Genomic DNA, 12,467 nt, shown 5'->3' with positions numbered 1-12,467 from the left:
AATGGAAGTAGGGCAATGGAGAAACAGAACTGAGGTAATGGGATGGAGGTATTTAAAGAGATGGGGGTAATGGAGGTAACAAAATGAGGCTAATGGGATGGGATGACAGGGTGGATGTAATAGGATGGGGGTGATTTGGTGAGATGGATGGAGCCAAATACAGGGCAATCTTAGAAGAAAACATGTTATGCCGCGTACACACGATCGGAAATTCCGACAAGAAAACCGTGGATTTGTTCAGACGGAATTTTGGCTCAAACTTGCGTTGCATACACGCGGTCACACCAAATCCCGACCGTCAAGCACGCGGTGACGTACAACACTACGGCGAGCCAAGAAAAATTAAGTTCAATGCTTCCGAACACGCTTCAACTTGATTCCGAGCATGCGTAGGATTTTTCTCTGTCAGAAATTGCATACAGACGATCGGAGTATCCTAGAAAGAATATTTCCCGTCTGAAAATTTGAGACAGAAAAATTCCGTTGCAGCATACACACGGTCGGAATTTCCGACCAAAGGCTCACATCTGACTTTTCTTGTCGGAATTTCCGATCGTGTGTACGCGGCATAAGAGTCTGCAAAAAAGACTTGAGACTGGGGCGGAGGTTCAGCTTCCAGCAGGACAACGACCCTAAACATACAGCCAGAGCTACAATGGAAAGGTTTAGAGCAAAGCATATTCATGTGTTAGAATGGCCCAGTCAAAGTCCAGACCTAAATCCAATTGAGAATCTGTGGCAAGACTTGAAAATTGCTGTTCGCAGACGCTCTCCATCCAATCTGACAGAGCTTGAGATATTTTGCAAAGAAGAATGGGCAAAAATATAATTCTCTAAATGTGCAAAGCTGGTGGAGACATTCCCAAAAAGACTTGCAGCTGTAATTACAGTGAAAGGAGGTTCTACAAAGTATTGACTCCGGGGGGCTGAATATACATGTGAGGGCTCAGCAGGGTGCTGTACATAGCTTCCTATAACATCAGAGCACCCTGCCTCAGTACTCTAGTCAAGAATAGAGCTCTCACCCTTGATGCAAGCAATGGCTTGGCTCCTAGGAGGAGTTCTGCAAATATCAAAATACTTTGATGAGTGGGCGTTAGTCTGAACAAGTGAGTGTATCTAGGAAGACTGCATTAGCATGCCAACCGCCCTAGGCAACGTACATGTGATGCTGCCCCTTTATAATTGAAATCTAATAATGAAACAGGCCGTTCAGGCTGGGAGTATGCATTCAAGACTAAGGCCGCGTACACACGATCAGTCCATCCGATGAGAACAGTCCGAAGGTGTCAATAGGAGAAATAGTGCCACATTTTTGGTGTCAGTGGGAAGAATAGTGCCCAATCATTGGTGTCATCGGTTAACCGATGAAGCTGACTGATGGTCTGATGTGCCTACACACCATCGGTTAAAAAAACGATCGTGTCAGAACGCGGTGACGTAAAACACAACGACGTGCTGAAAAAAACGAAGTTCAATGCTTCCAAGCATGCGTCGACTTGATTCTGAGCATGCGCGGGTTTTTAATCGATGCTTTTGCATACTAACGATCGGTTTTGACCTATCGGTTAGGCGTCCATCGGTTCAATTTTAAAGCAAGTTCCTATTTTTTTGACTAACCGATGGGGCCCACACACGATCAGTTTGGTCCATCAGACCATTCTCATCGGATGTGTACGCAGCCTAAAGGGAAGGCTGTACTTCAGCTTTTATATACTGCTGTTATATTTTTTACAGCCCTAATGCCGGGTACACACGAGTACACACGTACCGTTTCCGCGGATAAATCCTCTGAGGATTTCGATCCGCTGGATTGTACTCACCATCGGATCGAAATCCGCGCCGAATTCACACCGCGGTGACGTGTCGCGCCGTCGCCGCGATGATGACGCGGCGACGTGCGCGACGCTGTCATATAAGGATATCCACACATGCGTCGAATCATTACGACGCATGCGAGGGATGGGTTCGGACAGATCGATCCGGTGAGTCTGTACAGACCACCGGATAGATCCGCTGGAGCCGATTCCAGCGGATTGATTTCTTAGCATGCTAAGAAATTTTTATCCGCTGGAAATTGGTCGGCCCGAAATATATCCGCAGATAAATATCCGCTGGATCGTACACACCAGCGGATCTATCCGCTGAAACCGAACCGCGGATCAATTTCAGCGGATCGATCCTCTCGTGTGTACAGGGCCTAAGGCAGCGGCGAGTTTAAAGCCCACCAAATGAGTTGGCTTTATCTTTTCAATAAAGTGGATCCGTCCAAATTTATTTTGGTGCTCCACATACAACTTGGTTTTGTCACACTCGATTCTCCACCCCTTGGAGACAGTAATAATGCTTTGGGGCAGGGGTCTCCAAACTTTCTAAACAAAGGGACTGTTTACTGTACTTCAGATTTAAGAGGGGCCGGACTGTGTCCAGTATGTCCCCTCTTGGGTGTTAGGGGAATTATTAGTGCAGAATCATTGGTGTCAGTGGGAGGAATAGTGCCCCATTGCTGGTGTCAGTTGAAATAATAGTGCCATATCGTTGGTGTCAGTGGGAAAATAGTGTCCCATCATTGGCGTCAGTGGGAACAATAGTGCCTCATTTTTTGTGTCAGTGGGAAGAATAGTGCCCCATCATTGGTGTCAGTAGGAGAAATAGTGCCACATTTTTGGTGTCAGTGGGAGAAATAGTGCCCAATCATTGGTGTCAGTGGGAGAAATAGTGCCCAATCATTGGTGTCAGTGGGAAGAATAGTGTCCCATCATTGGTGTCAGTAGGAGAAATAGTGCCACATTTTTGGTGTCAGTGGGAGGAATAGTGCGCCATTGTTGATGTCAATGGGAGTAATAGTATCCCATCATTGGTGTCAGTGGGAAGAATAGTGCCCCATCTTTGGTGTCAGTGGAAGGAATAGTGTCCCAACCTTTGGTGTCAGTGGAAGGAACAGTGTCCCACCATTGGTGTCAGAGGGAGGAATAGTGCCCTATCATTGGTGTCAGTGGGAGGAATAGTGTAATAGAGTTGAAGCTGTTATAGCTGCAAAGGGTGGGCCAACTCAATATTGAACCCTACAGACTAAGACTGGGATGCCATTAAAGTTCTTGTGCGTGTAAAGGCAGGTGTCCCAATACTTTTGGTAATATAGTGTACATGTTGGTGAAGCATTGGACCCCAGGTATAACAGTAATGCAAGACATTTGAGCTTTATACCATAACCAAGATATATATATATATATGTATATGCAATAGCTGAGAATATCATCATCAAGGTGTAACGCCGCGTAAACACGATCGGAATTTCCGCCAACAAATGTTCGATGAGAGCTTGTAGTCGGATATTCTGACTATGTGTAGGCACTATCGGACATTTGCTGTTGGAATATAGCGTGCCCTTTGTATGGAAGGTTCTATGGCATGCCCTAAGTATGGAAGGTTCTATAGCGTGCCCTAAGTATGGAAGGTTCTATAGCGTGCCCTATGTATGGAAGGCTCTATAGCGCGCCCTATGTATGGAAGGTTCTATAGCGTGCCCTATGTATGGAAGGTTCTATAGCCTGCCCTATGTATGGAAGGTTCTATAGCGTGCCCTAGGTATGGAAGGTTCTATAGCGTGCCCTATGTATGGAAGGTTCTATAGCGTGCCCTATGTATGGAAGGTTCTATAGCCTGCCCTATGTATGGAAGGTTCTATAGCGTGCCCTATGTATGGAAGGTTCTATAGCGTGCCCTATGTATGGAAGGTTCTATAGCATGCCCTATGTATGGAAGGTTCTATAGCGTGCCCTATGTATGGAAGGTTCTATAGCGTGCCCTAAGTATGGAAGGTTCTATAGCGTGCCCTGAGTATGGAAGGTTCTATAGCGTGCCCTATGTATGGAAGGTTCTATAGCGTGCCCTATGTATGGAAGGTTCTATAGCGTGCCCTATGTATGGAAGGTTCTATAGCGTGCCCTATGTATGGAAGGTTCTAAAGCATGTCCTAAGTATGGAAGGTTCTATAGCGTGCCCTAAGTATGGAAGGTTCTATAGCGTGCCCTATGTATGGAAGGTTCTATAGCGTGCCCTATGTATGGAAGGTTTTATAGCGTGCCCTATGTATGGAAGGTTCTATAGCGTGCCCTATGTATGGAAGGTTCTATAGCCTGCCCTATGTATGGAAGGTTCTATAGCGTGCCCTATGTATGGAAGGTTCTATAGCGTGCCCTATGTATGGAAGGTTCTATAGCGTGCCCTATGTATGGAAGGTTCTATAGCCTGCCCTATGTATGGAAGGTTCGAAAGCGTGCCCTATGTATGGAAGGTTCTATAGCGTGCCCTATGTATGGAAGGTTCTATAGCGTGCCCTATGTATGGAAGGTTCTATAGCGTGCCCTATGTATGGAAGGTTCTATAGCCTGCCCTATGTATGGGAGGTTCTATAGCGTGCCCTATGTATGGAAGGTTCTATAGCGTGCCCTATGTATGGAAGGTTCTATAGCGTGCCCCATGTATGGAAGGTTCTAAAGCGTGCCCTATGTATGGAAGGTTCTATAGCGTGCCCCATGTATGAAAGGTTCTGTAGCGTGCCCTATGTATGGAAGGTTCTATAGCGTGCCCTATGTATGGAAGGCTCTATAGCGTGCCCTATGTATGGAAGGTTCTATAGCGTGCCCTATGTATGGAAGGTTCTATAGCGTGCCCTATGTATGGAAGGTTCTATAGCGTGCCCTATGTATGGAAGGTTCTATAGCGTTCCCTATGTATGGAAGGTTCTATAGCGTGCCCCATGTATGGAAGGTTCTAAAGCATGTCCTAAGTATGGAAGGTTCTATAGCGTGCCCTAAGTATGGAAGGTTCTATAGTGTGCCCTTTGTATGGAAGGTTCTATAGTGTGCCCTATGTATGGAAGGTTCTATAGCCTGCCCTATGTATGGAAGGTTCTATAGCGTGCCCTATGTATGGAAGGTTCTATAGCGTGCCCTATGTATGGAAGGTTCTATAGCGTGCCCTATGTATGGAAGGTTCTATAGCGTGCCCTATGTATGGAAGGTTCTATAGCGTACTCTATGTATGGAAGGTTCTATAGCGTGCCCTTTGTATGGAAGGTTCTATAGCGTGCCCTATGTATGGAAGGTTCTATAGCGTACCCTATGTATGGAAGGTTCTATAGCGTGCCCTAAGTATGGAAGGTTCTATAGCGTGCCCTGAGTATGGAAGGTTCTATAGCGTGCCCTATGTATGGAAGGTTCTATAGCGTGCCCTATGTATGGAAGGTTCTATAGCGTACCCTATGTATGGAAGGTTCTATAGCGTGCCCTAAGTATGGAAGGTTCTATAGTGTGCCCTATGTATGGAAGGTTCTAAAGCATGTCCTAAGTATGGAAGGTTCTATAGCGTGCCCTATGTATGGAAGGTTCTATAGCGTGCCCTAAGTATGGAAGGTTCTATAGTGTGCCCTATGTATGGAAGGTTCTATAGCCTGCCCTATGTATGGAAGGTTCTATAGCGTGCCCTATGTATGGAAGGTTCTATAGCGTACCCTATGTATGGAAGGTTCTATAGCGTGCCCTATGTATGGAAGGTTCTATAGCGTACCCTATGTATGGAAGGTTCTATAGCGTGCCATTTGTATGGAAGGTTCTATAGCGTGCCCTATGTATGGAAGGTTCTATAGCGTACCCTATGTATGGAAGGTTCTATAGCGTGCCCTAAGTATGGAAGGTTCTATAGCATGCCCTAAGTATGGAAGGTTCTATAGCGTGCCCTAAGTATGGAAGGTTCTATAGTGTGCCCTTTGTATGGAAGGTTCTATAGTGTGCCCTATGTATGGAAGGTTCTATAGCCTGCCCTATGTATGGAAGGTTCTATAGCGTGCCCTATGTATGGAAGGTTCTATAGCGTGCCCTATGTATGGAAGGTTCTATAGCGTGCCCTATGTATGGAAGGTTCTATAGCGTGCCCTATGTATGGAAGGTTCTATAGCGTTCCCTATGTATGGAAGGTTCCACAGTGTGCCCTTTGTATGGAAGGTTCTATAGCGTGCCCTATGTATGGAAGGTTCTATAGCGTGCCCTATGTATGGAAGGTTCTATAGCGTACCCTATGTATGGAAGGTTCTATAGCGTGCCCTATGTATGGAAGGTTCTATAGCGTGCCCTATGTATGGAAGGTTCTATAGCGTGCCCTTTGTATGGAAGGTTCTATAGCGTGCCCTTTGTATAGAAGGTTCTATAGCGTGCCCTTTGTATAGAAGGTTCTATAGCGTGCCCTTTGTATAGAAGGTTCTATAGCGTGCCCTATGTATGGAAGGGAATTCCGGGGTTCTACTTTATGTCTTGTGGATTGCGCAGACAGTCCTGTCCAGCATGGGAGAGACTCTGGATTGTGATTGGGTGACATCCCCTACTTAGAGGGACCAATGAGGGCATTTGGAGGAGCACAGACAGATGTCGGAGAATCGTAGACTTCCTGGAGGTGATCGACATAGAAAATTAAATTCTGTCACTATCCATGCTGGGATTATTCTGGTGATAATTCTGGAGCTGGGGCAAGATGACCAGATAAGCAGCAACATTTAAGACGTGTATGGAAGGGAATGTTGGCGGGGTTCTTGAGGATTGAACAAACAGCCCTTTTCAGCATGGGAGAGACTCCAGATTGTGATTGGGTGACATCCATGGGCGTCCGCTTCCGCAGCGGCAATACACAGTCGCATTTAACCCTTACTTCAAACGCTAGCAGGGGTTAAAAGCACCCATGCTAGCGGCCAAATAATGCAGCCAGCTGGCAGTGTGAAATAGCTCTTGAGATAATTCAGCTTCACTCCATGCCCATATAAATATAACCTAGAGAATGTACAGACCCCCCTTCAGCACAGATGGACCCCCCTTCAGCACAGACCTCTCTATTCAGCACAGACCCCCCATTCTGCACAGACCCCTCCATTCAGCACAGAGGGACCCCCCCTTTAGCACAGCCCCCCCATTCAGCACAGCCCCCCCCTTCAGCACAGTTGGACCCCCATTCAGCACAACCCCCCCCTTCAGCACAGACGGACCCCCCCCCCATCCCATTCAGTACCTCAGATCAGCCATCAGCACGGCATGGGCACAGCAGGTTCCCTGTGTACACATAAACACTTGAGGGGGAGGTGGCTTCACTGTGCTCGCTGTGTCTGTGTGACATCCGGCCCAGGACTGCTCAGACAGCCCACAGCCGCAAGACTTTTTAACACCTTCTCAATTTTCTAGGGGGGGTCAATTGCCCCCCCCTTGCCCTATGGAGCGGACGCCCATGGTGATATCCCCTACTGAGGGGCACCAATGGGGGCATTTCGAGGAACTCAGACAGACCTTGGAGGATCCTGGTGATCAATACAGTAAATGTATTTCTTTCACCATCCATGTTGAGATGGCAGTTGTTCTGGTGAGTTGCCAGCCTGTGCTAAAGTAACCCAGATTAGTCCCTGGCCCCCGTGTGGGAACATCTTTACCCTCGGAACCAATACAAGCCAGCAATGACCAAGAAGAACAAAGAGAAACAGTTCACTTATATTGTAAAATACTTCTGGTTTCCCCCCGAACACAGCAACCAGTGGATATCTGCCTGTTGTGCCTCCGTGGTAAATAAGTCTCTGGCGCAGACAGTAGATACAGCCACATGCACACCGCGTGTCTCCGGGGTGGTGGTGATGTTTTATTAATGAGCTGCGCAGCCATTAAACATGTTTGATTTATATCCTGCAGCAGCTGAAATCCAGAACATAGTCTGTGGGGTAAGGGTGATCTTGGAGACTTTGTGATATGCTGATCACAGCATAACGGAGACACGCTCTGCGATTGGCTGTGAATATACGGGCTGTATCATGCAGCCAACCAGATCACTGAGAGATATGGACAACCCTGTGGACTGAGCTATGGCCTGATCCAATTTACAGAAATAAAAAATATTAGCTGCATTTGCAGAATTTGTGAGCTGGCCAGGACATGCTGGGAGTTGTAGCTCCGCAGAAGTTTCAATTTGGTGAGAAGTACGTCACAATTCAAATAACGCCAGTCCATCCCCTACAAAGTTAGAAAGCACCCCCTAGGGACACACTTCACCCTTTGATCGCCCCTTTCCTGCCAGTGGCCCAGATTCAGAAAGCAATTGCGCCCGTGTAACCATAGGTTACACGGCGCAATTGCTGACTTGCTCCAGTGTAACGAGTGCTCCTGATTCAGGAACCTCGTTACACCGGCTGCAGCCTAAAATCTGCGCGGCATAAGGCTCTTATGCCTCGCAGATTTTAGGCTGCATTCTTGCGGGGGCCGCTAGGGGGCGCTCCCATTGTGTATCAGCGTGTAGTATGCAAATTGCATACTACCTCTGATTCACAAGCTTGCGCGGGCCCTGGATTCTATCGTGTATTAGGGCGGCGTAGCCTAGCCTGTTTAGGCTACACCGCCGTAAATTAGCTAGGCTAGTAGTGATTTTCAATCTACTTACCTGCTAATCTACGGCGGCGTAGCCTCAAACGAGCGGGCGTAAGGGCGCCTAATTCAAATTGGTTGGAGGGGGGCGTGTTGTATGGTAATGAGGCTTGACCTCACGTTTTTTTGACGTTTTTTTACACTGCGCATGCGCCGGGCGCTTACATTTCCCAGGGCGCATTGCAGCTAAGTACGCCGTACGGGCCAATTCGCGGACGACTTACGCAAACGACGTAAAAATTCGAACCTCGCGGCGGGAACGGCGGCCATACTTTAACATTGTTATTCCACCTCATAGGTGGAATAACTTTAGGCCGCCTAAGGCCTTACGGAAACGACGTAATTCGACTGCGGCGGGCTGGCGTACGTTCGGGAATAGGCGTAAAAGCTCATTTACATAATCTACGCCGGCCGCAATGGAAGCACCACCTAGCGGCCATCCAAAAAATTGCAAGCCAAGATAGAACGGCGCAAGCCGGCCTATCTTAGCTTTGTTTAAGCGTATCTCTGTTTGAGAATACGATTAAACATACGGCGGCGTAGATTGTGAGTTTGGTCGGCTTATCTACTGATAAGCCGGCCTAACTCTTTGTGAATCTACCTATCTGTGCAGTGCTAACTACCCCTACTGCCTGGGCTCACCCATGTTGTCGTCGCCCCCCCCCCCCCCCTCCTGCAATGCTGCTGACTTCCCTCCTCTTCCCTTGGCTGCTACGGGGATGTTTCATGATGGAGAGCGTAGGAAAGTGCTAGTCAAAATGTCATTTACTGGCCCCTTCCTTTTCTAAATGAAGACACTCACTCACTGTGTTCATTCATAACTGAAGCATAGTAAACGATGCTTCAATTTGTGAATGAACAGGAAGCGGCTAAGCACAGAGCACTTCCTATTTATTCACTGTCCAGTGCAACTGAGGCTGCAGAGAAAGGCACGTGTGTTTGAGCTTCGGGGTGCGCGCCCAAATGTAATAGGCTGTGCACACCTATGAGCCCATGGTTATCAATTAATCAAGGATTCTGATTGGTTGCTGTGGGCTCTGTTAGGACCTATTCAGACAGGCTTGTTTCAGTGACATCAGTTTAAAGTGGAGTTCCACCCATAAATATAACATTACATCAGTAGTTTTAAAAAAATATCATTAGTCCTTTAAGAAAAAATTTTTTTTTTTTAGATGCCTTCAAAGTGTTGTTGCTAGGCGGAATAGTTAATCTTCCCACTTCCTGTACCTAGGTGCTTAAAGCGGGAGTTCACCCATTTATAAAATTTTTCCCCTTTTCCCCTTAGATTCCTGCTCGTTCGGTCTAGGGGAATCGGCTATTTGTATTAAAATATGTGCAGTACTTACCCGTTTTCGAGCTGCATCTTCTCCGTCGCTTCCGGGTATGGGTCTTCGGGAGCGGGCGTTCCTTCTTGATTGACAGTCTTCCGAGAGGCTTCCGACGGTCGCATCCATCGCGTCACTCGTAGCCGAAAGAAGCCGAACGTCGGTGCGGCTCTATACTGCGCCTGCGCACCGACGGTCGGCTTCTTTCGGAAAATCGTGACGCGATGGATGCGACCGTCGGAAGCCTCTCGGAAGACTGTCAATCAAGAAGGAACGCCCATTCCCGCAGCCCATACCCGGAAGCGACGGAGAGGATGCATCTCGTAAACGGGTAAGTAATGCTCATATTTTAAAACAAATAGCCGATTCCCCTAGAGAAAACGAGCATGAATCTAAGGGGAAAAAGTGCCCTCTAAGGGTGAACCCCCGCTTTAAGCTTCCTAACCTACACCGCACAGACTCCTGGGAATGTAGTGGGTGTAACTTTCCAGGAGTCTGTGCACTCCCCAGTCTCAAAGAATCATGTGACTTGGACAGTACAGGTGCTGAAACCTGATCTGCAAGGCTGAAATCCAGGAAGTCATACAGTCTGGCTTCATGATGCCCACACTTAAGATGGCCCCAGTCAATTTCTATTTTATAAAGTGTCTAAATGCTGTAACAACCTAACAAAACGGACCTTAGTTTACAGACTAACTTTACTAGAATACATTAAGCTTGTGTATTACAGGGGTATTTATATATAAAAAGTGAATTGTGGCCGGAACTCCGCTTTAAGATGGTTCAGAATTCACTGTGACTGACCTACTGACGACTTTCTCTTTGATTGCTTCAAGCGGGTTTATAATCCCCATGGACTTGTATGGGAAAGCAAAACCCAACACGAGTCCATTGACAAAGGCCCTTGGGGGCCCCTGAGGAGCGGAGGTGCTCTGTTCCTGTTCAGAATCGCCTTGTAAGCCATCTGTCCCCAGATAAGTGATGGAAGTCTCCATAGTGCCAGCCGGGCCCCCGCCCTCTATAGGGTCTGTCTGGAGGGGCCCCGGCTGTGTAGCATCTCTCTGGAAGGTCACCCTGGAAGATGGATCACTTCCTGCCATCCTCACATTACAGCTGCAGAGTGCTGCTGTCACATTGACCTTCATAGCGAGGAGAAGGTCGCCCGGACGTCTCCAGGCCTGTATCCTGAGACAGCGTGAGAGCAGCGATGGGCAAAACGCATTTCAATGAAATCGGTCTGTGCCCTTCTGTCATATGCAGATGTGGTGCGAAACGCATGCAAAATTGTGCATTTTCCTGCACCAAGAAAAAATAATAATTGCTCTGCTTTTTGCAGATTTGTACTTGTGCTATTAATTAATAATGGCACCCTCACGCATCTAGCAAGCACATGCACATGTAAAACCGGCAAAAGGCATGGTAGCATGCGTTTTGATGTCGCACAATTTTATAAATTGCTCCTGCATCTTTTTTTTTAGGCATTTTATGCACATGGGGCATCCCATTGAAATGAATAGGCTTCCCTAAAACGTGATGCGCAGGAACGCACATAAAATAAAAAATAAAAACATGCACGCTCACATGCACCTCCTATAGGTGGATTCAGAAAGACCGCCTTAACTTTGCGGCTGCGTAGTGTATCGTGTTTACATTACGCCGCCGTAAGTTAGCGAGGCAAGTACATGATTCACAAAGTACTTGCCTGCTAAATTACGGCGGCGGGCGCAAGGGTGCCTAATTCAAAATAGGCTGAGGGGGCGTGTTTTATGTCAATATGGGTTGACCTGACGTGATTGACGGTTTTTAGGAACGGCGCATGCGCCGTCCGTGTACATATCCCAGTGTGCATTGCGGCAAAGTACGCCGCACAGACGTATTGGTTTCGACGTGGACGTAAATTACGTCCAGCCCTATTCACAGATGACTTACGCAAACGACGTAAAATTTTCACATTTCGACGCAGGAACGACGGCCATACTTAACATTACTAGTCCAGCTATTTGATGGAATAACTATACGCCTGAAAATGCCTTACGTAAATGGCGTATCTGTACTGCGTCGGCCGGGCGTACATTCGTGAATCGGCGTATCTACTCATTTACATATTCTATGCCGACCGCAATGGAAGCGCCACCTAGCGGCCAGCCTAAAAATTACACTTTAAGATACGACGGTGTAAGACACTTACGCCGCTCGTATCTTAGCCTAATTTAAGCGTATATGGTTACCAGAATACGCTTAAATTTGCGTCGGCGCAGATTCAGACTTAGGCTGGCGTATCTACTGATACGCCAGCCTAAGTCTTTCTGAATCCACCTACTAGTGTGAATGAGCCTTCAAGACGGTTCTGGGGCAGGTAATGTGCCCGGCATAGGGGGTGCGTTGGACAATGATCACTCCCATTTATAAAAGTTTTGACTAAAGGTTCCATTCACACTCCAAAAACCTCCTGCTGATTGGCTCCCAATGGCATCAGGAAAGAAAATGGCTTAGCAGGATCCAGCATAGGGCAGCGGGACGTGGATCAGAGCAGGTCAACGCTGGATTTTTTATGGGTGGTAAATATGTGAATTTCAATTCATCTTTAGAGGGGATGAAAAAATGAAATGGGGAAGGTAGGCAAAGTTGTTTTTTTAAATTATGTCTATAGGGACTGCAGCTTCCCTCATCAGAACACTGAGAGTGCACCAGGTGG

The 12,467-nt window shown here is 47.3% G+C and overlaps 1 protein-coding gene across 1 annotated transcript in view; it reads right to left on the bottom strand.

Moving 5' to 3' along the window:
• HSPA12A (heat shock protein family A (Hsp70) member 12A) overlaps positions 1-12,467 on the bottom strand; it is an 84,130-nt gene that overhangs the window by 59,540 nt on the left and 12,123 nt on the right. The window lies entirely within an intron of this gene.

Source organism: Rana temporaria, chromosome 8 (assembly GCF_905171775.1).
Source record: "Rana temporaria chromosome 8, aRanTem1.1, whole genome shotgun sequence".
NCBI lineage: Eukaryota > Metazoa > Chordata > Amphibia > Anura > Ranidae > Rana > Rana temporaria.
This window is presented reverse-complemented; position numbering and strand designations above follow the sequence as displayed.